Below are 27,237 nucleotides of genomic sequence, written 5' to 3' on the forward strand. Positions count from 1 at the left end.
AAAAGGTTTCTCAGCTGTTTTTATGGATCAGTTCCCAGGACAAAGGGGCTCCAGGCAGCACTGGGAATCAGCCAGGGAATCCCTGAGCATCCCAGGGCACTGGGAACTGACCACACACAAATGTGGTGTGTTTGGGACAGTCTCTGGGGGGTTCACACCTCTCCAAACAACCTTCCCACTGTCCCTGAGGGAAGCACACCTGGATTCCACCCTAGGCTGTTAACACAACCATAAACCCCAACCCACCCTGAGGAAGCATTCCGAGAATTCCAGAATATCCTGAGCTGGAAGGGAATCTCAGGGATCATCAGTCCAACTCCTGGCCCTGCACAGACACCCCAACAACCCCACCCGTGCCTGGCTGGTCTCAGAAGCTCCTGAAGGCCCTCCTGGTGTGACAGAGGCTGCCGGAGCATCAGCATTGCCACTTCCCAGCAGCTGCAAGGGGTTTTAAGCAGTTTTAAGCAGTTTAAAGCTGTGCAAAGGTTGACACAACTCCTGCAAAGAGTATTTTCCTTGGACAGTTTGCTGAGAGCTTCCTAAAGCATGGGAAGAGTCTTAACTGGCTGTTTTCAGTGCAAACAAGGAGTGCAGCAGCTCAGACTCAAGAGACTCTGCCACATGCAAGGCCAGTGAGGGCAGATCATGTTGTAGGCACAGGAAAGGCCAATTTTCCTCACTTCAGCGAAATAACTGGGATGGTGGGAGGTGCAGAGGAAGGTGGTGGAGGTGTCAGAGGGTCCAGTTTGGATAAATATCAAAGATGGGATTAAATGGAAGAGTTTTTAATACAGAAATGCTCTCTGTGGGGACACCCTGGGGACATCAAAGCCCCACCACATTCCAGGTGGGACACCCAGGGGGTTGGATGCTCCTGAGTGCACCAGGAATTGCTCATGGAGTGGCAGAGAAATAAAAACAAGTTTCAGCCCAGCTACTCACAGCTTCTCATCTCTTCACAGCCAAGATAATGCTGCCATGTATTTTGAATTTGGCAAACAAATATTCCTTTGGTTTTTCCCTGGGAGCTCTAAGGGATCTGTCTCCTGTGCCTGTTGATCCCTAAAGGAATGACCTAGGAGAGGGCAGAACTCCTGGCTCCCCAAATCTGTGCTCCAGGGATTGTCTGCCCAAGCAGGGCAAGTGTCAGACACCTTCCATGGCAAGGGAGACACTGGGATGGGCATTGGAGTCAAGTAATGGGGATATTTTGGGATGGGCACTTCAGAACTGCCCCAAACCTTCAATATCATCATCTGAGAGAAGGAGGACTGGGAGGACTGTCATGGTGGATCTGCTAGCTGGATTATCCATGGAGTTTGGGGATCAGCTTCTCAGCTGGGTGGGAAAGGGGTGTCCTGAGCTGATCTGACATTTCTGTGCAGCAATATTCTGGTAGGAATATGAATAAAGAAAAGCCTGGGGACAGAGGGAAGGCCCAGTAGGAAAACAGGAGGCGATGGTCCAGAGGGATGATGAAATGGAAAAATGAAGGAAAAAGAAGAGGAAAATCCCTGGGAACTACTGATCTGGACATGGAGAGAGGGTGGAAAGGCAGCCTGGAATGATGTGCAGACAACACCAATCCTCCTGGCAGGAGAGGCAGGACAAATTGGGTGATTGAGGTACAAAAACCACACTCCTGCCCAAGCAGCACTGTTTTATCCCTCAGTGCTGCTCCTCCAGCCTCTCCCAGGTTATCAGGAGGGATGTGATGGAATGGGCTTTGCCAGCTGCTGTAAGAACCATGACAGATAATGCATTACACTTCCAGGCCCCAGCATAACTTTTTTCCAGAGTAATTACTTTCGATCTCCTCCCAATAAATACACTGCTCCTTTTCCCTCTCCAGTAATTGAGGGTATTTATTCCTAAGGAAGATGAACTGTCCTTTGGAGCCCAGAATGGATGGGGGGCCTTGGGGGATCAATGGGAGAGCTCATCTCTTTGGGAAGGCCTGAGGACCTTCCAGCTGACCTCAAATGATCCCTTCTCCCTTCTCCTGGAGCAGCTTGGGCCACTGCAAGGTGGCTCTGCTTTAAGGTCCCTTCCATCCCAAACCATTCCATGATTCCATGGTTCTTTTGATGGCCTCCCACTGTGCTCCATCCAGCCCTGTGGGAAACCTCAGTTTATTTGGGCCTTGTGGGTGATGTCCTGCTGCTGTCAGCCCTGGGATGAAGCAGAGGTTTGGATTCAGCTGTCATTTCTTTCTTGTCATTTATTTCTCAGTTCTTTCCCCTGCTTTTCTAAGTTGTCCTCTTATCCCTTTCTCCCCCTGTTCTGTCCCAAGACAGTAAGGATTTTCCCTGTGGTTCCATGTTAGGGAATGTCTTCTCCCTGAGGAATGTGTGTGAAAATAGGCACTGAGGGGATGGCACTGAGACATGGAATTCTGGAGAGCAGGGGGAGAACTCACCTCCTGGAATGTTGTACAAGTCAGGGGGGTGTTTGTCCTAAATCCTCACACTTGTGACTTTCCCAGGAGAAATGAGAGAATGCAGCCTGGGAAAGAGGCAAATCCCTGTCTTTGGTCCTGGGATAGCTCTGGTTCCTGTAGGAATGTCTGCCTTGGCTGTGTGGTAAGAAGTTACCACATTACAGTCACTTGATAATCTATTTAAACAATAAAAATGAAAATGAAAATGAAAATGAAAATGAAAATAAAAATAAAAATTAAAAAAATTAAATCCCTGCCTGCCCAGCCCTGCAGATGCTGTTCCTTCCCACAGCAGGCAGGACCAACCATCTCCCCATGGACCTGTCAGGGATGGTAAAACATGGAGGTGAAAATCCCAGGGAAAAGCCAGGTCTGGGGTGAGAGCCTGGACTTCAAACCAGTGGGAACAAGGGCTGAGCTGTGCACCCTGCAGCATTTCCTGCTCTCACTGGAATAGCATCCACTGGGAAATGGGATCCTTCCCAGCCTTTCCCAGGGCTCAGTTTGCCCTTTGGTGACAGGGATGTGCTGATGACATGAAAAGGTTAAGGAAGGCAGCAGGATCCTGGGAAATGTTGCACTGCCAGGAAAATGACACCAGGGCTTCATTTTTCCTTCGAGGTGAATAAATGCTCTTTCCTTCTCCAGAGTGCTCCATGTCCAGCCTTTTTGTGGAAATTCTTGGAGCCTCAAAGTTCATGGAGCAATGTCTGTGCTTCTCATCTCCTTCTGCACAGGGTAAGGATCTCAGCCTGCTTGGGAAACGCAGGAATCGAGAGGTGGGAGAGTCTTTTGATCCACAAAAATCAAATTTAAGAGCATGAAGAGTTGACCAAACCTGCTGGGATTGGCCTCAACGTCTCCACCTGCCACCCCCAGGGGATACCCAGCGGGAGGAAGGGAGAGCTGACAGAGTTTTCTGAGGATGCAAAGACCAATTTCTGAGCATTTTTTGATCTGTGCCAGGTGTATTTTTAATACAGCTTTTAAAAAATGGCAAAATATGACAAAGAAGTCCTATGACAGCAGCAGGGGGCAAGAGGGACACACAACTCTGTCTGAAAATAAAAAAATATTTCCTTGGAATTTTGCCCAACAGCCTCTTGGAGGCTCCACAATTTCCACTGGGCTCAGGCAGATAGTTTTAGGACTATTATTAAATATTAACTGTAAAATCACCATATGAGGATTCCCTCCACTGTAGATATTCTTAACTACCTCGTTTTGAGTTAATTACCTTCAAAAGTTGCCAGGTTTCTGGGTCTTCAGTAAAAGTCCTCTTAAAGGAAAATTTGATTTTCTCCTTTTCTTTGCCCCCATTTTCTTTTGGTCTTTGCCCAGGGGTTTTGTCCCATCCCTGAAAGTGTCCAAGATCAGACTGGACAGGGCTTGGAGCAACCTGGGATAGTGGAAGGTGTCCAAATTCCTTCATGGGAAGGGTTTTCCAGCCTGGCACAGCTGCCCAGGGCAGTGGTGGATCCTAATCCATGGAAGTGTTCCAAAACCACGTGGATGTGGTTTAATGGTGAACTCAGTGGGGTTGTGTTCATGGTTGGACTTGATGAGCTTAAAGGGCTTTTCCAACAGTAATGGTTCCATAATTCTGTGATTTCCTCTGCATTTCACCAGAGCACTGCCAAGGTCAGCCAAGCCCTCCTCTGAAATATGGCTTCATTTAGGAATTTGCTGAACCCCAGCAGTCTGGAGGGCACCAGAGGGGTCTCTGTGATGATCCAGCAGCAGGAATTTTGTCTCCTGTGCCACAGAACTCTGGAACATCCCATATATCCCAACATTCCCTGCAGGAACCTCAGCACCGAGGTCAGGACAGGCTTGGAATGTTCTCATCAGGATTCAGTCCTACAGCTTCCCAAAACTTTGTGTTTCCTCTCACTTTCCTGACACCTCCAAGGGAAAGCTCAATGATTCCATTCCACCCATTAGCAGGCATTTGGTAATTACTGGCCAGCATAAATTTTAATAATTATTATTATAATTCCTAATGCAATCATCAATCAATTCCTTATTATTGAGATAGCAATTACAGAAAGATTAATAACTCCAGCTAATACTTTTTAATTAATTTAATTTGGGGAGGTGAGGGAGTGAAATGAAAACTCTGCACTGCTGGCACTTCTCAGGAGGACATTTTCTTTTGGGGTTTTTGCACAATTCCCATGTTTCCCCCACATTGCTGGATTTGTCCCACACTTCTAAATGTCCCTAGGTTTTTTTGGGATACCACAGCATGGCTGTGGAGTTTTTAGCCCACTGGAAAGGAAGTGTTTTCCTCCAAGTCTCACTGCCCTTCTCTCCACACAGAGGTTCTACTTCCCAAATAGAGCAATAGGGATAAGAGATGTCTTTCCCACATTTGTTTTCCAGGCCTCAACATTCCCAGCTGCCAGGTCATTTGGAGTCTACCCCCTCCTGGCCATTCTTCCACTTCTATCCCTCCCCTGTGTCCAGCCTGGCAGGAAGAGGGACATTCCTGCCTGAAAATGATCCATGATCCTTCAGGGGGATCATGGCTGTCCAATAAAACTGTATCAGTGCCTGAGAAACACTGCAGGGAATGGGATGAGCCTTTATTCCCAGGATAGAAGAATTCTTCTCTGATTCCTGCTCTGCCATGGATGACTTCTTCCCAAAGACCACAGAGAGACTCCCAAATCCCAGCTTGTTTTGGTTGGGATGTTCCTTTCTATGGAAACTGCACTATTTCTCATGGAAGAAAGTAAGAAGCAGGATTGGGAAATTGTGGTTAGCACAGACCTTCCCGTGAGAATTCTTTCTCTCTTCTTCCTGTGTTTTATAAACAAAGATAAAGTTTGGATGTTGAAACAATTTCTCAAAATATGGACAGTTCAGGCCTGGCCAATCAGGCTTAGGGGGAGGCTTCGAACTGACCAATCTGGGTGACGTTTAAAAGTCTATATAAATTGGAATTAAATAATAAAAGCTTCTTCTTGATGCCACACTTTGAACCTGGATCTTCTTTCTCTGCTAGCAGCTCAACAGCGACTGGAAATCATGGAGCTGATCCTGTTCCCCATTCTCTCTCATGGGATCAGGCAGGGACAGCCCGGCCTGGGGCCTCTCCTCAGCCCTGAACTGACCTTCAGGGATTTCAGCATTTGGATGTAATTCCTGCAATGCCTTCTGGGTTGGAATGGTAGAATCCCAGACTGGGATGGGATGAGAAGGACCTTCAAGCCCATCCAGTGCCAGCCCTGCCATGGGCAGGGACACTTTCCACTATCCCAGGCTGCTCCAAGCCCTGTCCAACCTGGCCTTGGACACTGCCAGGGATCCAGGGGCAGCCACAGCTTCTCTGGGCACCCTGTGCCAGGGCCTGCCCACCCTCCCAGGGAACAGTTCCTTCCCAATATCCCATCTATCCCTGCTCTCTGGCAGGCTCAGACTGTTTTGTGAGGATTTTCCTTTGTGTTAAATTTCAAACAGAACCCCAGGATATTTGAGTTGGAAGGAGCCCACAAGGATCATCAGGTCCAACCCAAAAATGAATGAACCACACAGGGATCAAATCCACAGTTTTGGTGTTCTCAGCACCCACAGAGCCAATTCCAGGTGGTTTAGTATTCCATCACATCCTGTTTGCCCACAGAGGATTCACTCTGCAGGAAAAGCAGGAATGTTTAAAGACAACCTGTGGATTCCTCTGGAATCCATCCATGGGGCAGCCAGCCAGCTTCAGGGGTGAGGAATCCTTCCAGCCTCTCCAGCCACGGGTTCATGGAATCATTAGGGCTGGAAAAGACCTCCAACATCACCAAGTCCAACAGACAAAGTCAATGACGGGTTTACTTTGTTCTCCTTCATTTCACAGCTTCCCCCTGTTTTTTCTCCCTCCCCTGGAATCTCATGGATATTTCTGGTGATATTTCCTCAGTGGGAAGAGGCTGCCTGCTCTGCCTGTCCCAGCTGGGTTCCAGTCTAACATCTCCCATCTCCTTTTGTTTCCTAATTTTGGGTCATGGAACCCTCATGGGACTCATGAGCTTTTTAAATCCCCTCTGTGCTGAGGAAAAACATCATTCCCTGGCCTTTTTTTTTTTGGACTTGACATCCTCATTTAGTATTTGCCTAGAGTAGCTCCGGGGTTGAGTTTCAAAGGAAAATCCGTGAGTTTTTTGCTGTTTGTGCCACGGCAATTGCACAGAGCCTGACTTTTAATTAGCTCCGGAGCTGTGTGATATCTTTGGGAGTCAATACAGTCCTTTATTTGTGGAAAAACATGGAAAATATGCTGAACAGGCTGTAGAATTTCCCTCCAGAAAGCAGGGAAAGAACTAATTCAGTTTTCTGTAAGTTTGCTTTGAGTTTGTTTTTGCAAGTTTAAAAAAAAAAAAAAGGGAAAATGAAAACAAAAAGAAAGGAAAAACAAAGGAGCATTTATTTCACTTTAATGAGGGAAAACTGAGCCCACACAGCAATGGGGGAGCTGACAATAATATATGGCTTTAATTAGCAATCAGGATTTGAGGAACAGCTTATTATGCTAATGGGTTCAAAGCTTCCCAGGAAAAAGAGTGCTTATGGAAAGAGTTGGAAATGACGAGGAGATCTCCAGTTTGGGACAGAATCCTGGAATGCTCCAGACAATAATTACACATTTCCCTGCATGCTTGTGATGGAACTCTGGGTGTCAGATGTGCTGGGTAATCCCAGTGGACTGAGGGAGAACATAATGACCCCAAACTTTTATTCCTAAGGGCAGAGAATGAGTGATTTTGCTCTCCGAAAGGAACTCTGCCATGCCATGGGTTTGAATAGAAAACGTTGGCATCTGAGCTGAATTAATTTGAAATGCAGCAATTTCAATAAATTTGCTTTAAATAAAGCCATTAACCTGCTGGGATCTGTCCAGATTGGAGTTCCTGGTCAGATCTGTGCTTCTGAGGCTGAGCAGTGGCTGCTGGGCAGGACACACTAATGAGGAGCTGGTTAATTAAACTCCCAGCTGCAGGATTCCCAAGGGAATGGGGGCACAGAAGGGATTTGGGGATCCAGAATAAACGTTTTTAAGGACACCAGGGTTTATCCAGGTGGATGCTCAGGTGAGAGGAGCAGGGGAGGAGCTTCTCACAGGAGGCTGATGGGTGCTTTCCCAGCCAGCTGCCCTTTGGATCTGTTCTTTCCCAAAGGATAAGCAGGAAAGTCGTGTTTAGCCTTTTGCATTTCTATTTTTTTTTATTTTGGAAAATGGCCTGAAAGCAGCTGCTGGCAAACAGGAGAGCTCCTCACACTCAGCTCTCCATTCCCCTCAGGATCTTCCTCCAGGGATTTCAAAGAATATTTTCAACATCAAAAATTCCAAATCTCTGTCTTGTCCCCACTGCAGTTCACTGGATCTCCTCTTCCCATCCCTGTGCAGGGATCCAGGGCATGTGGACCTTTGGGAGCATTATCTGCTGAACCTCTGGAGCCAGAAGGTCCCACCCAGGCCCCCGTTGGTTGATCCTTCAAACTCTTTATATTTGTGATTCAAAGGCTCTTTCCAGAGACAAAAAAAATGCATTTGGTGCATCCCTAATTGAAATAGAAATATTGAAATATTCCTGTTTTCCATGGCAGGACTGTCACAAAAAGGGAAGGGGAAGGGGAAGGGGAAGGGGAAGAGAAGAGAATAAAACTCTTTTTCTTGGAACCTTTATCCCACTGAATTTAACATTTCCCCTTCCCTGCATTTTTCAGGTCAGGTCCATTTGATAAGCAATCAAAATATGCACTAATTCAGGAAGTGTAACACTTGATTTGATGGGATAAATCAGAATTATATGGATATACAGACTGAGATGTCTGGAGTGTGCAAGGAGCCTTTCAGTTTTCTATAATAAAAAATGTAAAATAAGGTACAAAGAATAAATAGTGAATTTTTAAACACTTTCTCCAATTTGGAAGTTGTATTGCTGTCCTAATTCACCCAATTCCTCTCAATTAAGTAATTAATTTTAATATTCCAGGTTATTATACAGCATCTTTAAGTTGCTCAAGTGTTATTGCTCCCCTTGTGCTGGGAAGTTCCTTGCATTCCTCAATATGACAAAAATTTAGGGAAAATAGTAAAATCCAGGAGTTTCTTTACATGGAGAGGGTTTCATCCATCCATTCTTTTTTATATCCAATATTTTTCAGCCAATGTTCCTGAAGATGGACACAGAACAGCAATTAAAGAGCAAGACAGATGAGCCACATATAGAAAAATGCATTTCTGAGTCATAAGATTAATAAATACACTGGGTTAGGAGTCTGGGAGTTAATTAGGAAAATTGTTCTCCAGAACTTTTAATTTTCTAGTTCGGTTTTTCCCCCTAGGATGAGTAAACTCAGCCTCATCTCCAGCCCTTATTTCAGCTGGGAGCAGAAATCCAATTTGCTGAACAAAACGGGTTCTTCCCATGCCATTCCCACCTTGGAGAGGGGAAGTAGCAGCTGATGGCAAAGAGCTGCTGCAGGATATAGACCAGACTGAGTGGGATGGTTTGGTGTTTTTTCATTCAAAATTTCATAAAATTTGGTGATTTTTTTGCTGAAAATATGGTTAAATTGTACAACCCTTGTCCTTGGTGTGTGGAAGGATCAGGGAATTCCATCTGTGCCTAAAGAAACTCCTGGAGAAAGGACAGGAGGGGTTGTTAAGTACAAATACGCCCCAGAAGCCCTCAAGAGGTTATTCCTCTTTATTTCCTCTTTTCCTCCTTTTTTTTCACTTGTCAAAGCAAACTTGAAGGCCTCAGACTGAGTCCTGAGCTGTGCTCCCCATGAGATGCTCCAAGTTCAGGGACAAAGTTGTGTTTTCCTTCCCTCTCTTCTCCCATGGAGAGACAGGGAATGGGAAGAGGGATCTTGGTGTTGCCACAGTTTTTGACTTCTCCATCAAGAGTGATTCCAGCAGCTCCTGCTGGGATTGTTGGGGTGTCTGGGCAGGGCTGGGAGCTGAATTTGATGATCCTGGTGGGTCCCTCCCAGGGAACAATTCCTTCCCAATATCCCATCCATCCCTGCCCTCTGGAAGTGGGAAGCCATTCCCTGTGTCCTGTCCCTCCAGCCCTTGTCCCAAGTTCCTCTCCAGCTCTCCTGGTTCCCTCCCAGCTCAGGATTTTCCATGATTCTGTGATTTGCTGTCTCTTTCCATGAGCCAGGGACAGAAACGAGCTGAGGTCCCACCTGGAGGAGGTGACTCTGGAATGTTGGCCAGAGTGACCCCAGAGCTGCCCAGTCCCTCTGCTCTGTGCCACAACCACCTTTGGAGGGATCTCCATCAATCCCAACACATTCCACACCACCAGAGCTCCTTCCACTCCCAAAGCCTCCAGGATTTCCCTCTGCCTCCTGCTCTCTGGGCTCTCCACGTGGAGGATTTTTGATTCCTGCAGGATATTGCAATGGAAACTTTTCCCATTTTGTTTTGCAATTGTTGCCTTCCAGACTGCAGAGACCAATATATTTATAATATAATACATTGTAATTGATTATCCAATTTCAGAATCAAAATCCCACTGCATTGTGTCCAAATTAAATCCTTTCATTGGCTGCTTGGAATTTCCCCCTCAAGAATTACCCGGGAAGAAAATCTCAATGTTTGTTTTCACGTTCCATTTGGGACTCCATTCTGAAATCTCTAAAAATCTTTGTGATAAAACCCAATTCTTCCCCTCTGCTCTGGTTATCAGAGCCCTGTGAAACCCACAGGGAGCAGAGCTTTGTCCTTGGCAGGGAGAAGGATCAGATACTGCCTGGAGCTCGCTGGGGATTTAATTCTTGTTATTAATTTTCTAGAGAAGCTGTCCAGATACCACAAAGAAAGGGCAGGAGCGTGTCCCCCTCAAATAGATCATCAGCCAAAATTTATTAACAGGAGCACCTCGGAAAGGGAGAAATGGGGCTGTTTGATTTGGGTTTGGATTCTTCTCCTGGTTTATTTTAGCCTTTGACACAGGGAAAAGAAAAGACAAATAACTCAGCCGTGGTTCAGCCACATCTCTCTGTGTGTTGTGCCATTAGCAAGACATCAGGCTTGGGTTGGAAACAGGAGATTTGTTGTCCCAGATAATTTTTTTTCCTGGTGACAGCCGGGTTTGTAGCCCATGACAATGAGCTGGGGCAGCCCTAGGGAGGGTGATCCTGTGGGATCCTCACTCCTCGAGGATCCTCCCAAATGGGAGGGGACAGCTTCAAGGTACACCAGGACAGGGTCAGGTTGGACAGCAGGAGGAACTTCTCACTGGAAAGGGTGGTCAGACATTGGCAGGAGCTGCCCAGGGAGGTTTGCAGTCCCCGTCCCTGCAGGTGTCCCAGGAATTCCTGGATGTGGCACTCAGTGCTCTGGGCTGGGGACAAGGTGGGCATTGGCACAGCTTGGGCTTGGAGGGCTTCTCCAGCCTCAGGGATTCTGTGACAAATATGAGAATTAACTAAACTAAAAGCAAGAATTAAATAAAAAGTAGAATTAAAAGGAAGCAAAGACATTAAAATCTCCATGGGACCATTAAAGCCTTGATCCTTTGTATTGTTTGTAAAGTTTTTTGAGGGAAAAAACTCTGCAAAAACTTTTGGTGGTGCCTGGAGCTCACGGCAGTGCTGTTGTTGTGAAGATGTATGGAATGGAATTCCCATGGAAGAATGTCCATAACGAGCAATGTTTGGACCTTAGACCCACCTCCTTCCTTCTGGAAAACCTCTGGAATGAGATTTCTGTGCTGAGCCCTTCCTGAGCCTCAATTCCTCTGCTCCTGGCCCTGGGGAAGGTCCATGGCAGGGGCTGGAACTGGATGGGTTTTAAGGTCCTCCCAACCCAAACCATTCCAGGATTCTGAATGATTCTGGGATTCTTCTGTCCAGGCTTTGCTTATACCCTAGGAAATGCAGAAATATCCCAATATCTGGGTGTTTTTATTGAGTTCATGGGCTTATTTCTCCTTTTATTTTTATTTTCACTGTCACAGCAGCAACAGTTCAGAGCAAGTTTCCATGAATGATTCCTGGTTTTCAATATAATTAAAATAAACATGGAATCTTGCAGGAGTATTGTGAAACAAATTAAACCCTGATTGCTCTTCTTCCAATTCCCACCTAATGATTCATTAGGGATTATCCAAAATAACTGTGGGGCTCACAGGTCTACACCCCTAAAGCCAATGGATTTTGATGGCTCTAATTTGGACTTTTATGTGTGTGGAAGTTGATCAATAAGGAGATTTGCAGGTGGTGATGTATCCATGGATGTCCAAATCTTGCGCCTGATCTGGAAAAGTGGAAGGAAAATGTGTTCACACCAATCCTGGACGAGGGGATGTCCTCACACAAACTAAAACTGATCCAGAGCAGATTCCTGCTCTGCTGCCACTTTGAATCTCCCCCATCCCTCCCTGGGAAGGTTTCTATGGTTACCTCCCGCTTTGCCGACATCAGGTTATTTCCATCTTGGAACCTCAGTTCCAGTTGGTTTTTCAGCTGGGCTCAGCTCTGGTGCTGAATTTCAACCTCCTGAAGGGCTGGAGGTGTAAAGCTGAGACATGAATGTGTCACCATTTTTGTGGTGACTGTCACAACGTTGAGAGCGATGCAGAGCTGAGGCTCAGCAAGGGAAAGACAAAATATCATGGATTTCACGTCCAGGAATTCTGGCAGCTCATAAAGATACTTTGTACAGAATGCAGAGAAAAGTCTCACAGTCACACCAGGTTGTCTTTGACTTCAGGCTCTGGGATTGCTCTCAGGAAGGACAGAATTATAACTATTTTGGAATTAATCCTGAACTTTAATAATTTGCAGCCAGACCCTGTGTGTGTGACCCCCCAGGGAATCTCCCACTGGGAATGTGACAGTGCACAGTGGATTCCTGCTTGCTGTATTTTGATGATGAGGAGAAGTGGGAATTTTGCTGCTGCCTGGGCTACTGTAGAAAGGCTGGGAGAATTGGAATTGTCCTGCCTGGAGAAGAAAAGCTTTGGGGTGCCTTAACTGTGGCCTTACAGGACCTGAAGGAGCTGGCAGGAAAGCTGGAGAGGGACTTGGGACAAGGGATGGAGAGACAGGACACAGGGAATGGCTTCCCACTGCCAGAGGGCAGGGAGAGATGGGATTTTGGGAAGGAATTGTTCCCTGGGAGGGTGGGCAGGCCCTGGCACAGGGTGCCCAGAGAAGCTGTGGCTGCCCCTGGATCCCTGGCAGTGTCCAAGGTCAGGATTGACAGGGCTTGGAGCAGCCTGGGATAGTGGAAGGTGTCCCTGCCATGGCAGGGGTGAGAATGGATGAGCTTTAGGGTCCCTTCCCCTCCAAACCATTCCCTGATTTTAGAATTCAGTGGCTAATCCGAGTAAAACATTCCCTGAGCCAAAACTTCTGGCTGGAATCAGAATCCTCATGCAGGGCTGGAATCCATCCCTCCAAGTACAGTTTCCATCCCTGAGATGCATTAGGATGACTCTGAGAAAAGCTGTGAAACCTCATTGTCAACTCTAAACAGCACAATCCCTCCTTTTCCCTTCCAACCAGGGAGGTCATGTTGCTGATAGGCACAAAAATGAGGCTTTTTCGAGTCAGCAGCTTTGCCTGATCTGTCGAAAATGTCACCACTTGCTTGTAAATATTCCAAAAACCACAAGGCTCTGCTTCCAAAGCCAATTATGGGTGGCTGACTGACAGTAAAGCCCCTACTTAGCACACCTGGCCACTTAAAAGCAACAAAGCGAATGGTTTGGGACATCACAAGCCTCCAAATGCCCACAAAACAACCCAAATTATTCTGATGAAGCATAAAATTTTATCCCAGCACAAGGCCCCTCGTTGTGACCCAAATGGGATGTTATTGTTCCAGCAGCAAATTCAAAATGCAAACACAGCAAAAAAGGCATTTTGCAACGGGGACATAAAAATTATAGTGATGTAGTTTTGTGACATTTCCACCTAGCAGTGACAGAATTCCTGATGCCAGTGCAAAACAAAGCAAAAATCAAAGTTTTTTGGCACAGAACAGATTTATGAGCACGGTCAGAGACAATTCTGTCAGAATTACAGCTAAATCTGGAACTCAGGGTGTTTTAAAACACCTTCACTAAACAAGAGAGTGAAATTTTAGAGGAGAGAGAGGGAGGAAATGGAGTAAATAAAGATTTAATGATCCCTGAGGTCTCCCTGGGTGTAAGGCTGACAGGGTGGGATTGTTGGGGTGTCTGGGCAGGGCCAGGGGTTGGACTGGCTGATCCCTGTGGAACCAGCTCAGGATATTCCATGATTGTTGTCTTGCTAAGAACATTAGTTCTTGCTTTACTTAGACATTCCCAAGTGACTCAGAACCTCCAGGAGCTCAAAGGATTAAGCAGGAAGACCCGTAGAGAAGATCCCAAAAGAGGAGCGACCAAGCTGGATCCTCTATTCCCAAAGGAAATGGGGTCAAATGCAGGGGTGAAGTTTTAAAGAGAGATACAGAACTTTCCAGAACTTTGGATGTTTGGAAGGAATTTTTCCCTGGGAGGGTGGGGAGGCCCTGGCACAGGGTGCCCAGAGAAGCTGTGGCTGCCCCTGGATCCCTGGCAGTGTCCAAGGCCAGGTTGGACACTGGGGCTTGGAGCAGCCTGGGATAGTGGAAGGTGTCCCTGCCATGGCAGGGGTGGCACTGGATGAGCTTTGAGGTCCTTTTCAACCCAAACCATTCCAGGATTCCATGATTTACTAACATTTTACTGAGTCTCTTTTCAGAGCTGAGGGAAAGCTGAAGTGTCCTCCACACATTAATTTTGAGGAGCTTCTCCGTGGTGTTGGAGGGAAGTTCCGTGGGCTGAGCATGGAGAACCTGCAGGAGCAGAGGAACAGGGGCAGCTCTTCCTAATGAAGGAAAACATGGAATAAAATAGCAAGGAGATGTGGGAATGTTGTGAAACCTCTCAGTCCTGTGGGGATCGGGGTGAAGAAGCTTCCTTGAGCCATGTCCTGCCACAGCCCTGCAGGAAGCTGTGCTCTTGGTGTCCTCCTGCTCCACCTCTGGTGGGAACTGTGGGATGGGGGAAAGGGGGATCTGAAAGGCTCTGGCTGCTGGCAAAATCGAGAAAACCCCACAAATACCATGTTGGAAACTGTTCAGCTGGAGGGCAGTGAGGGAAAGGCAAATTTGGGGTGCTTTGCTCTGGAAAGGGGAGTTGGCCCTTCAGGGTGGTGGAGGAGTGAAAAGAGAGGACATTTCTTATCCGCTCAGGACAAGGAGGGCAAGGAGTGTGGAGTGATGTGAGCCCCATCCCCATGTGGCAGAGAGGGTTTGGGCTGTGTTTGGGGTGGGCTTTGGGATGTGAGGGAGCCTCAGGAGCTTCCTGGTGCTCCCAGGAGCATTGGGATCCCTTGGCAGCCCCACAGGACTGAGGGCAGAGCAGGAGGGGCTGGGCTGGGGCTCTGCAGGCCTTGGGGCAGAGCTGGGAGGCTCTGCTGGGGTCTGGACACAGCTCTGCTGTCAGAGCAGATCCTTCGGGGGCTGAGCCAAAGCTCCCCCCACACCGAGCCATCCTCAGCCCATGGCCTGAGCGCACTCGGAGCAGGGAATTACACATGCAAGGCTGTAATTGCCTTGTTATCCAATTAGCAAGCCCCAAATGATTTCCCAGTGTCACTGGCAAATCCTTGCAGGAATCCTCCTCCTCCCGTTGCCATCGCAGCACGGCTCTGGCAGGGCTGGGGAGGGGCTGCAAGGGGCTGGATCTGCACAGAGAGCTCTGGGCACTGTGGTGGGCACTGTGGTGGGCACTGTGGTGGGCACTGTGGTGGGCACTGTGGTGGGCACAATGGAGTGGTCACTCCACGGTGGGCAGGCTGTGGTGGGCAGGGTGTCCTGCTCACTCTGTGGTGGACATGTTGGGGTAGTCAGTCTGTGGTGGGCAGGGTGTGGTGGACACTCTGTGGTGGTCACTGTGGTAGACAGGCTGTGATGGTCACTGTGGTGGTCAGTCTGTGGTGGTCACTGTGGTGGTCAGTCTGTGGTGGTCACTGTGGTGGTCACTCTGTGGTGGTCACTGTGGTGGACACACTGCAGTGGGCAGGAGGCTGTGGTGGGCACAATGTGGTAAACACTGTCATGAGCAGGCTGTGGTGGTCATTCTGAGGTGGTCAGTCTGTGGTGGACACACTGTGATGGACGCTGTGATGAGCAGGGTGTAGTGGCCACTCTGTGGTGGTCACTCTGAGGTAGCCACATTGCGGTGGGAAGGGTGTGGTGGCCACTCCCTGGGAGGGTGGGGAGGTTTCCCAGAGGCACAGGGTGCCCAGAGAAGCTGTGGCTGCCCCTGGATCCCTGGCAGTGGCCAAGGCCAGGTTGGACACTGGGGCTTGGAGCAGCCTGGGATAGTGGAAGGTGTCCCTGACCATGGCAAGAGGTGTCACTTTAAGGTCCCTTCCAACCCAACCCATTCCATGATTCCATGAAAGGAAGAAGAGGCAATGTCCCCTTTTCCTGCTGGTGGACAAGCAGCACCCAGGGGTGTAAAATCAAAATCGCAAAAATGGAGTTACAAACATCTCAACATGACACAACCTGGCTCTGCACTTCCTCCCCCCAGGCACTGTGGGGCTCTGGGATGGGCATTCCATGCTCATCCCTGCATTCCCGAATCTCTGCACCCTCTGAGGGCTGCCTCAGCGACAAGGTTTGGGATGATCTGTTCACCCCAGTGCTCCTCTTGCTTGGGAAGAAGAAAGCTGGGAAGGAGACCACTTGTCAGAGGAGCTCCATTGTGAACAGCTCTCTCCCTGCTCTCATTCCCACAGGAATACGAGTTTTCCCTAAGGTAAAAACTTGCCAACTGATCTTCAAATCCAAACAATTCCCTCTCCATGATTATTCAGCCCCAACACTTTCAGGAGCACAGCTCCATGAGCGCTTTCCCTAACAAGCCTGGATGATCCACAAGGAGATTTTCCCTATAACTCATTATTCCATGCACAGTTCAAACCCAGTTAGGATTGTATTTCTGGCCTTATTGGATGTGTGTTCCCTTCCCATCCCAGCTGGGAAAGGAATTCACCCCAGCTGAAGGGTGGGAAGTGGGATAGAACTCAGACACACAGACCTCGCTCTGCCTTGGGAGTTGAGAGGGATTTAGGGAAATTCTCTGCTTTTCATGCTGCCACACAACATTGGGAATGCCTTTTCCCATTTTTCCCTAATCTGTGAGGCAGAAAGGAGCCATTAGGTGGTGCCCAAAAGCAAGGAGGACTCAGCACCAGGACTGACAGAGAAACTCCATGTGACACTAAGGGGACACCACGGAGACACCAAAGGCTCATCCCAATATTTCCACCAGGAGGTGACTTGGATTCCACAGGATTTTCCCTCTCATTAGTGCTTCATTTGCCATTTTATGTCCCTAACAAGTGCCTGAAACTGGAGGGAAAGAAGTCTCTTCTCCAGTTCCATTTCATGAGACAAAAATGGCATTACAAGATAATTCTTTAATATGTGACAATTAAATCTGATGGAGAATTTATGCCATGGAATCACTTCTTTTTTTTTTTTGGTTGTTCCAAATTAAAAAAAATAAATCCACGAGCAGGGATGATCCCACTGGATCCAGCCAATGTTAATCTGTCCCCTCTTTCTGGAGCCAGGCTGGCTGAAAGGTTTGTTCCTTTCCCCAGAGTTCTGTTCTGTTTGATCCCCATGTTGTGCAAGGTGAATGTTCTGGATTTCCATTAAATGCCTGTTGTTAAACCACAGTGGCTGTTGCGAAGCTCAGCCCTCAGAATGAAACAAAGGGAATTGCTTCCTCCTCTGGCAGTGGTGTAGCTGGGGTGTCTCTGAGGAGGGAAATGCAAAGTTTTCAACCAGAAGGGTTTTTCCTCCCCTGGCACTCCAACAGATCCTTGAAGGAGAAGAGCTCCAGGCTCCATGCCAGGCTCTGTGTCTATAAGAACGCAGCTTCTTGCTTATTTCCTCTAAAATGGAATGAAATGGGATTAATTCTAATTTTTTTTTTTTATTATTCCTGCACTGCTGCCACTTCATTATCCCAGCTAGGCAGGCAGGCAGCCCATTCCAGGGAATGAGGACGGGAAAGGCCCAGCCAAGAAGGTTTAAATGCCACCTGTAGGCAAATTGAAATGTTCCCCTCCAAGTGCTAATCTTTCCTTTATTGCTGTAATGGCAGAGCCCTTGTCGTTCCCAGGGAATTCTGCCACGTTTATTTAAAATTCAAGCCTGGAAAACCCTGAAGTGCTCCTGCTAAAAAAAAAACCAACCCAACAACCCAAATATTTTATTCCTTCTGAAACGACTCCTCGCCCTTGCAGAGAGCTGTAATTAAGATGCTGCTGCTCGTGGCTGCAGGGTTTGCTGCCCCTGTGCTTCCTGCACCGCTGAATCCCTAAAAAAGGGGGGGGAAGGGTTTGGGGAGGTTTGTTGGTGGCCTAACAGGAGTTATCCAATGGATAATGAATAATTTTGCAGCACCAAGAGAGCCAATGTCCCATTAATGACTGATGAGCTCACCCAGGAGTCAGCCTGGAGGCTCCTCAGAAGGTGTCTGGACTAAGCTCCTGCTTGGAGCAGGAGCAGTTTGAGGCCAGACAAGGCTGCTCAGGGCTTTTATTCCATCTGATCTTGGAGCCCCCAAGGCCAGAGGCTGCACAGCCTCACAGACACCTCCCCTGCATAGTGCTGATGTCTTAATGTGGAGCTTTCCTGAGTTTTCCCTCTCTCCTTTCACTCCCAGGTTCATATTCCCTGGATATATTGGGTGTAGTCAGGTCCTGCTTAAAAGCTTCTCTTTTAAAGGCTCCACAAAGACCTGGAATAATCAGGCTCTGTATAAATGGCTCTTAATTCAATTACCTCTTATAAATGATTTAATTAAGAGCACAGACGAGATGGGATTGCTGCTCCCAGAAGCTGGAGTTAGGACTCACATTCTGGAAATTTGGGCATCAGCAGTGCCAGCACTTCCTTCGGACAATGGCCTGGAGTGACAGGACAAGGGACCTCAAAACTCATCCAGTGCCACCCCTGTCATGGGCAGGGACATCTTCCACTATCCCAGGCTGCTCCAAGCCCTGTCCAGCCTGCCTTGGACACTGCCAGGGATCCAGGGGCAGCCACAGCTTCTCTGGCATCCTCATCTTCTTCACTCAGGACCTTCCTCACCCTCTGGTCTCTGCCGTGAATCCCTGAGATCTCAGAGCTGGAGTCCATCTGCAGAGCTGGAGTCCATCTGCAGAGCTGGATCTTTCCTGGCCATCATTCTCCTGGATACTCAGGGAATTTGGCTCCCTGCCTTTCGAGTTCCAAGCCTCCTAATGCATTTTTCCACAAGGAGATAAAGTGATTGAGGCTCAGAGGATGCCTACCTGGGAGCACTTCCTGTCCTTGCTTTTCCCTGGATGCTGGAGCCATTATAAAACCCAGCTCATCCTGACAAAACTAGGGAGGTTTGGGTTTAACTGCAGTTGTTAATTAATTTTATCACTGCAGAATCTGCAGCCTGGTGAGAAAAGGGAAATTCCATTTAACAAATGGCTCCCTTCCCTCAGCACCTGGTGGAGAGTTCAGCAGGGAGGACACTCACACTCCTGCCACATTCCCAGCTCCTCTTCTCCAAAATCCTCTCCAGACTGGGAAAATCCCCTCCAAGGTGGGCAAATGATCCTCCCTTGCCCTCCTCCTCCACCCCTCTGGGCCTCTGCGATGGCAGGGAGTGCCTAAAGCTGGGAGTGAAGGTGTTCGGATCTTCTGGGCACGAGGAGCAAGGCTGAAACCTCCAGGAGAAGGAGCCTTCGAGATCCTGCAGGAAAGGAAAAGGGAAAAGGGAAATGGGAAAAGGGAAATAGGAAAAGGGAAAAGGGAAAAGGGTAAAAGGCTTTGAACTCTGCTTCTCTGAGGGCAGTAAAGCTGAGCAGCTGGTGGGAGGTTTCATCCTCTTGGTGATTCTCTCCCTAGGAGAGAAGTTTTGGTTCCCAAATTCCCATTGGACACAGGAGCTGGTGTGAGGGACCTTGAGCTCCTGCAGGACAATGTCTCCATCACCCCCTGGCTCTGCCATGGATGTGACCCCAATTTGGTCACTGCTGTCCCCACATTCCCATTGTCTCCCTGTCCTCTCTCTGACCCAACCCCACCTCAGGCTCCTCTTTTCCTCCTCACTGTGATGGTTCAAGCTTTGCAGCACTTTTCTGTCTCCTCAGTGTCTTGTTAGTCCTGTCACCCTCTCCTGGCTCCAGCAGACCCCTCCTGGCAGCATCCCCCCTTCCCATTAATCCTTGTTTACTGGGAATGTACATATTTATTGCTTTTTATCTTGTTTAATCTCTCAGGTCTCACGGCCCCTATTCATTTTTGCTGCTTCCCTTCTAACTCCCACCCATTTATCTTCCTCTGCTGCTACATCTGCTCCAGCACATCCTGATTATCTCCTGCCATTCCCTGTGCCAGCCCCGTGCCCTGTGCTGGGACTCAGCTCCCTGGAACAGTTGGTTTTCCAAAATCATCATTACCTGGCTTATGGAGGAGACAGGAAGGGATTCTCTCCATGGACCTGCTGTCCTGTCTTCCTTACTTAGCAAGCAAATGAGGTTAACATTTAATGGATGTGGAGGTCAGAATGAATCCTGGGTATTTTATTCCATATTTCCATGCATCCAGAAGGTAAATAACCATGAGAGGTCCATGTAACTTGGTATATTTGACAATAATGTTATGCAAATCCCAAGAGAATAGCTTTAAGATAAATCAGACACAGAAAAGAAATTCCCAAATCAAATTCCCTGCAGTTCTGCCCAGACATCCTCCTGCTCTGGAGCAGCAGGGGCTTCACTGCAGCTCTTGGCTGGGGTCAGTTCGTGCTGTCATTTTGAGGTGACATCTCCCTGCCAGGCTTCAGGAGCCCCAAATTGCTGCCAGTGCTGAGCCCTGTCCTGAGCCATGGGATCAGCTCCTGTTCCCAGGAACTCTGGGATAAACATCTCTGCTGTGCTGCTGCCCAAGGCCAGCCAGGACTTAGGTCTGAGCAAAAAAAAAGTGACTTTTTTCTCCCAGTTTGTCACCTCTGCCTTGCTTGGCAAGGACAGTGACTGGAAGTGGGGACAGGAATTTTCTGGGGGGAAAAATGAATCTAGAGGCACTTGGGACTCAGGGAAAACCATGGACTTCTTTCTAAGCCTTCTCCTCAGAAAGGAGGATCAGAAATGCATCTGCAGGGCCTGGTTTGGACTTTGAAAGTGCAGCACAGCAATTCCAGCCCCTGCTCCTTCCAGGAGCAAGGACATCCCCTGGCAGCTGGACACACGGACAGGACCAGAATTACAGAGAGGCAGGACCAGCCTGCCCTGTGGAGAAACATTTCCCTTCCCAGGTGGTTTGTTAGGAACTTTGGCACTTCCCTGCCTCCTGCCAGGGCACAGTGTGATGTTCCTAAAAGCCACTGAGGTATTCCATCATGTCATCAGTGACTGATTACCTGGAATGTCTGTGGGATGTGGATTGATATCAGGTAATGGCTCTGGGGGCAAAGGCAAAATAACCAAACCCATCTGCTCAGAGGCAGAATAACCAAAACATCTGCTCAGAGGCAGAGGAACCACAAACATCTGCTCAGAGGAAGGGCAGCTGCCCCGAGCCTGGGCTGGGCTGGGGCAGAGCTGCTGGAGCATTGCTGCCTTTGGCACAAATCCATGGAGCAGAGAAGGGATGGATGTGGATATCCTCCTTGCCAGGAAACCCCCAGTCTGAATCCAGCTGAATTCTGCTGAACTGGGAGGCACTGGGACACACTGGGGGGAGCCAGTGCCATCCTGGACAGGCCTTGGATCTCTTGGAAACCCCTTATCTCCTGGTTCAGTGACACTGAGCCACTTCTGCTGCTGGCTTTGGCTGCTGGCCAGTGGCTCCTAACAGCCTCAGCAGCTCCCAACATGTGCAGGAGGTGTCAGAGCAGATGAAGAAAAATCTCCTGGTTGAAGCAGAGCAGAGCAGAGCAGAGCAGAAGGAGGTCCTGTCTGGATTCAGTCAGGGACTGGATGGGCCTGAAGATCCAAAAGGGGATCTCAAACTAGGGGAACCCTCAGAGCATGATGGATGAGCTCTGTGCTGCTCAGCACTGCAAATCCAGCCAGGATCTGCTCCTTTGGAGCCCAGAGGAGACATCACTCTGAAAACTCCTTTTTCCTGAGGGACTGTAAGTGCTGCCAATCCTGCTGCTCAGCCCAGACCTCCCCAAAAGTGCTCCATCCCCTGCCTGTCCTGGTGTTCCCTTTCCTGGGAGCACATCATCCTTGGAGGCTGCTGGAGCAGCTCCTCGCCCTTTCCCAGGCTCAGACAGCCAGAGATCAGGGAGTTTCCTTTCATCCTGAGGGCTGTTCCCAGGAATATGGGGGAGAGGAAAGGAAATTCCTTCTGCTTCTCCTTCAGGAGTGGGACAGATGCAGTTTAGCAGGAAAAATACAGTAGGATGATAATGAAGGTGCTTGTATTGGAATGCTGAGGTCACTGAGGACTTCAGAGCCTGGATGGACTCCTGGAGTGCTGGAGAAGGGAAAAGAGGGAAGGAAGTCACTGAGTGAAGGGTAGAGAGCACAGAGTGACAGGTGTGGCCAGCCAGGCTCCCTGTCCCCTCCCAGCAGGACACACCAGCACCTCCCTGAGCCCCCAAAAAAGGTCCCAGGAGAGGAGAAGGAAACTCCAGCTGCTCCAGGAGGAGCCTCAGGGGTACAAAAGGATCACTTCAAGTTCATTTGTATTTTCCATTTCTATTCCACATTTAAAATTCCAAACCAGTGCCCTCATGGCAGGAGCTGCTGGGTGGGACCTGCTGGGCCTGTGTGGGCTAAGGGCTCCAGGGAGGCAGATCCTGGATGAGATGTTTGGAAAAGCTCTTTTGCCCTATTGGGTAGGGACATGGCTTTGGTTGGAGGTGGGAATGACCCAGGAATCAGGGCTGGAGGAGTTCCCATCCCCACATCATGGAATGGGATCTGGTCTGGTTCCTCTGAGTCATACAATGACCTGGGTGGTTAGGGACCTTAAAGCTCATCCCATTCCTCCATGGCAGGGACACCTTCCACTGTCCCAGGCTGCTCCAAGCCCTGTCCAACCTGGCCTTGGACACTTCCAGGGATCCAGGGGCAGCCACAGCTTCTCTGGGAATTCATCCCAGCCCCTCCCCACCCTCCCAGGGAACAATTCCTTCCCAATATCCCATCTCTCCCTGCCCTCTGGCAGTGGGAAGCCATTCCCTGTGTCCTGTCCCTCCATCCCTTGTCCCAAGTCCCTCTCCAGTTCTTTTTTAGTCTCCTGTGGCAGTGGTGGCACCTTTGCCAAGGCTATTCCTGGCTCATTCCCAGTGACCCTGGAGCAGAAGGATGCACTGGGCTGGGAAGCTCCTCTGGAAGCCACTAGTGGAGTTCCTTGTTGGAATTCTCCCATCCCACCCTGCTCCTGCCAAGCTTTGCTCTGGTAGGACACAGGAAGGGATGATTAATGACTCTAATAAATATGTTAATCTGCAGAAATGAAATTTTCCTAATTAAGAAACCTCTTCTGGGGTTTTTCCTTCTCCTTTCCCGAGCTGCTGTGAACACCCAGAGCAGCTCCATCAGCTCTGGAGTGAGGAACAGCAGGACCAGGAGTGTCAATCACATCCCATTCATCCCAGCTGCACAAAGGGGATTATTCCCAGCTCCTTCATCTTGGCAGAAAGGGGGAGTGTGCTCCTGCATGGCTGACTCCTTTCTCCTTGGAACAGCCTGCCCTGTGCTGGAGAACAGCAGGATTTAGGCTAATGAAAGGATTAGGATAATCCCTGTGTATCCCTGGACTCCGAGGCTGCTCGGATCCATCCCATGGAGTCATCCAGCAGCTCCAGCACAGCTGGCCCTCCTCTGGCTGCCTCAATCCAGGCCCTTTCCATGAGCCACATCCCTGTTCAGGACAGGAGTCGGATCAAGGAGTGCCCTGGGCTTGGCAGGGATGTTCCCAGGGCCCTTCAGCCTCAAAGCTGCTCATTCCTCCATCCCCCAAAGCCAACATCCACATCAACGTCAACATCAACATCCACATCCACACCCACATCCACATCCACATCCACATCCACATCCACACCCACATCCACATCCACATCCAAACCAATCCAATCCAATCCAATCCAATCCAATCTACATCCACCACCCACCCCTGGATGTGGATTCCATGCTCCTCCTCACATGGCAAAGACTCCTGTTATTCCCTCCTGCCCGTGGACATTCCTGGATATTTGTGCAACACTTTCCACTCACACCCACAAACCCTGAGGGATCATGGAAATATCCTGGATTTGTAGGCAGGTGGGACAAGGGGAGGCAATTTTCTACTAAAAGAGGAAAGATTTAGATGGGATATTGGGAGAAATCCTTCCCTGGGAGGGTGGGCAGGCCCTGGCACAGGGTGCCCAGAGAAGCTGTGGCTGCCCCTGGATCCCTGGCAGTGTCCAAGGCCAGGCTGGACAGGGCTTGGAGCAACCTGGGATAGTGGAAGATGTCCCTGCCATGGCAGGGGTGGAATGAGATGAGCTTTAAGCTCCTTCCCATCCAACCCATTCCATGATTTTGGGAAATGCCCATGATTGGCTTGAAGGGCCTTTCCTGGTGTCTCCTGCACTGTCCATCACTTCCCTGCTCGAGGGCTGGGATTCAATTTATCCCTTGGGATTTGCCCCAGGGCCATTGTTTATCCACCCTGCACTTCCCATCCCGTGGCTGCCTGTTCCTGCTGGCTGCAGGGAGAAGTCTGGATCTGCTCAGAACTCCCTAGGCTGGCTGATCCCCCGGAGCTGCAGCCATTCCATGTCACATTCCCACGGGCTTTGTCAGTCTCTCTGATTTGCAATTCCCTCCTTTTTCCTGGGATGGTGCCAAACCTCCAACCACAGCCGAAGCTCCCTGGCAGTTCTGTCTTCCTTGGCTGGAAAAAGGGAACATGGGAACATGAATCCTGGGATTTCCCTCTGTCTCCAAACCATAAATGTGACATTTGGATCTTTTCCTAGATTTCCTGATCCTCAGCTCAAACTTCTGCAGGTCTTTCCTTAACTCTTGGGCTTGGATGCTTTTGGAAATAGAACTCTGGAAAGGGGCTATGGATCAATTCTCACTGTCACCTGAGAATTGATAAATTGGAGGGGGATGGAGGGGTGGAATGGAAAGTTATGGCAAAAAAGACTCTGTTGGATCAGTGCTCCTGGTTTTTTTTGGAATCCTGGACCATCTTTCTTGCTTAGAAAGGTAAAAACCTCACACAGAGAATATCAAATTTAAAAAGAAAAATTTCTCTGCCTTTCCTTACTTTTCTTCCTGTCTTCTAAACATATTTTCTATTGGAAAACCCCAAATTCCAAAAAATAACCAGAATTTAAAACCAACAAATGTTCTGGGATGAAAAACCACTTCTGTGAAGTTTTAGGAAGTGGTAAAAGTGACTGAAAATGGCATTTCTGACTCAATAGGTGCCTGAGTTTAAACTCTCAGGAAATGGAACCAAGAAGAAAAGGTTGGAAGTGAAAAGATGAAAATCCAGGAGAGAAATCTCATGGAAAATAAAAGTATTTTATGTATTAGGAATTTGTGAGTTATAATCAAGTATGAAAACCTTGCTTTGTAAGGTGACCAGCCTCAATGAAAACACAGAATTCCAATCAAATCTTGGGATCAGAGCTTGGAGATGCCTTTCTGATTGACTTCCATTCCCAGCAGGAATTATTGCCAAGTTTTCAGCAAGAGTCTGCATTCCCAGCTCCCTGATAACTTCCCATTTGTGTCTCTGGGGTTCAGCTCCATTTCCCATCGGAAGGAATCACTCCTGACAAACCATGGAGCAGCCCATTAATTAGTTGTCTGTAATTGTCTTAAGCTCACTGCTGTAACTAATGTCTGACTCGGTGAAGAGCACTGGAGCTGGGATTGTTCCCTGTTTAATGGCTGGGATGTCCCATTCCATGGAGCTCTGCTTGGAATGGTGAATAGGAGCTAGAAGACCTTCCTGTAAGTGGCATATAAATAGTCCTGAGATAAAACACCAGGACGTGGATGAAATAATGCCAATGGAATTAAACCCAGCATTCCATAGGCTTGTGGGATCATGAATTGTTGGGCTTAATGACTCATTCCAAAGCACCTTTTCCCAAACTCAGCCCAGCTCCTTTTCCAGCCAGGAGCATCTTCCCTATGGCCAGAGGAGTTGGGATCTGATCTCAGTGCCAGGACAAGGGGGAATGGCTTCCCATGGACACAGGGAGGGTTAGATGGGATATTGGGAAGGAATTCCTTCCTGGGAGGGTGGTGAGGCCTTGGAATGGTTTTCCCAGAGAAGCTGTGGCTGCCCCTGGATTCCTGGAAGTGTTCAAAGCCAGGCTGGAGCAACCTGGGATAGTGGGAGTTGCCCCTTCCCATGGCAGGGGTGGCACTGGATCAGCTTCAAGTTCTGCCCATCCCAAACTATTCCATAATTGTAGGATTCCGTGACCTTGCCTCACAAGTGTTGAGAGATTCCTTCAAGCAAAAGAAAGAATTATTTTCATCATCTCCCTTTTTATTGCTTAAATCCCAATAAATGCAGCAAACTCCTCCCTTAGGTTGATTCCAGAGTGTATTTTTTAACATATTTATAAAAATCTCTCCCCCAGAAAGAGCTGAACTGGAGAACCTCCAGAGCAAATCCCACAGCCTGGAAAAGCAAAGCCTGGCAGGTAACTCTGGGAATTTTGGGGTTTTTGTGTCTCTGAGGAAGCTTCAGCACACACAGCATTGGATGGGTCTGATTGGGCAGATTGCTGGGCACAGGGCTGAACATGGACCAGGAATAGCAGGATTTTGCTCAGGGAGAGGTTTTCTTGCAGGTCACAGCCAGCAGGAACATCCCAGGAGGAATATTTTGCATCCCTGCATGACTCTGTGCTCTTGTAAAAGCTGGGAGATCCTTCCACACATTTAAATTTTTGATATTCAATTCATTTGGAATCTCCTGCCTGGCGCCTGGAATCTGATTGAGCAGGACACAGAAAGCAATTTGGGGCAGGCAGGGTGATGTCCTTCCCATCCTCCCTGCTCCCAGCCCTGCAGGGAAGGCTGAATCCAGGGGGTTTCCATGCGTGAAGGGAAGATGAATAAGTGACAGAAGGTGTCACCAGGGTCTGTTCCCAATGTTTTCAGTGACAAAGATCATTCCCTTCATTGAAATTCAGGCCAGGAGGGGGTTTGCTGTTCCATGTGTGTGTTGAATAATAGTAGGAGAATCCCACGGGAAGGATTGCTGGATGTGCAGTCCCTTGTGCTGAGCATCTCTGTGCCCTTGTGGGTGTCACATCCAAGGACTGGCACCTCCTACTTTGCCCTTTTTTGGGGCCATTCATGCTGGTTTTGGGGTTCAGGTTCCACAATCCTGCTTGAAAAACAGGGATGTTTGTGTGGAGACTGGTGGAATTCTGCAGATCAGAGTCGTTATTTCCAGTCTGTCTCTCCAAATGGGAATAATTATTTCCAGCATCTTCCGTGGGCTTTAATAAAACAATCAGCTGGAAAAACATCATTACTTCAAGTTTGCTGCTGCTCCCTGGGAGAACATTCCTGGGAATCCCTAATCACTTTGGATCAGTTTGGATCTGCTCAGCTGATTGCAGCTGACTTGATGCAACAGGGAAAAGCAGAAAGGATTGATGGGAATTACTGGGGATATTCCCAGCTGGACACAGCCCTGCTGTGAGCAGGAGGGTTGGGAATCTCCAGAGGCCTTTTCCATCCTCAAATATTCCACGATTCTGTGAAATGAGCCTTCTTGT

The sequence above is a fragment of the Lichenostomus cassidix genome, chromosome 15 (assembly GCF_008360975.1).
Source record: "Lichenostomus cassidix isolate B80296 chromosome 15, HeHo_3.0, whole genome shotgun sequence".
In the NCBI taxonomy this organism is placed as follows: Eukaryota; Metazoa; Chordata; class Aves; order Passeriformes; family Meliphagidae; genus Lichenostomus; species Lichenostomus cassidix.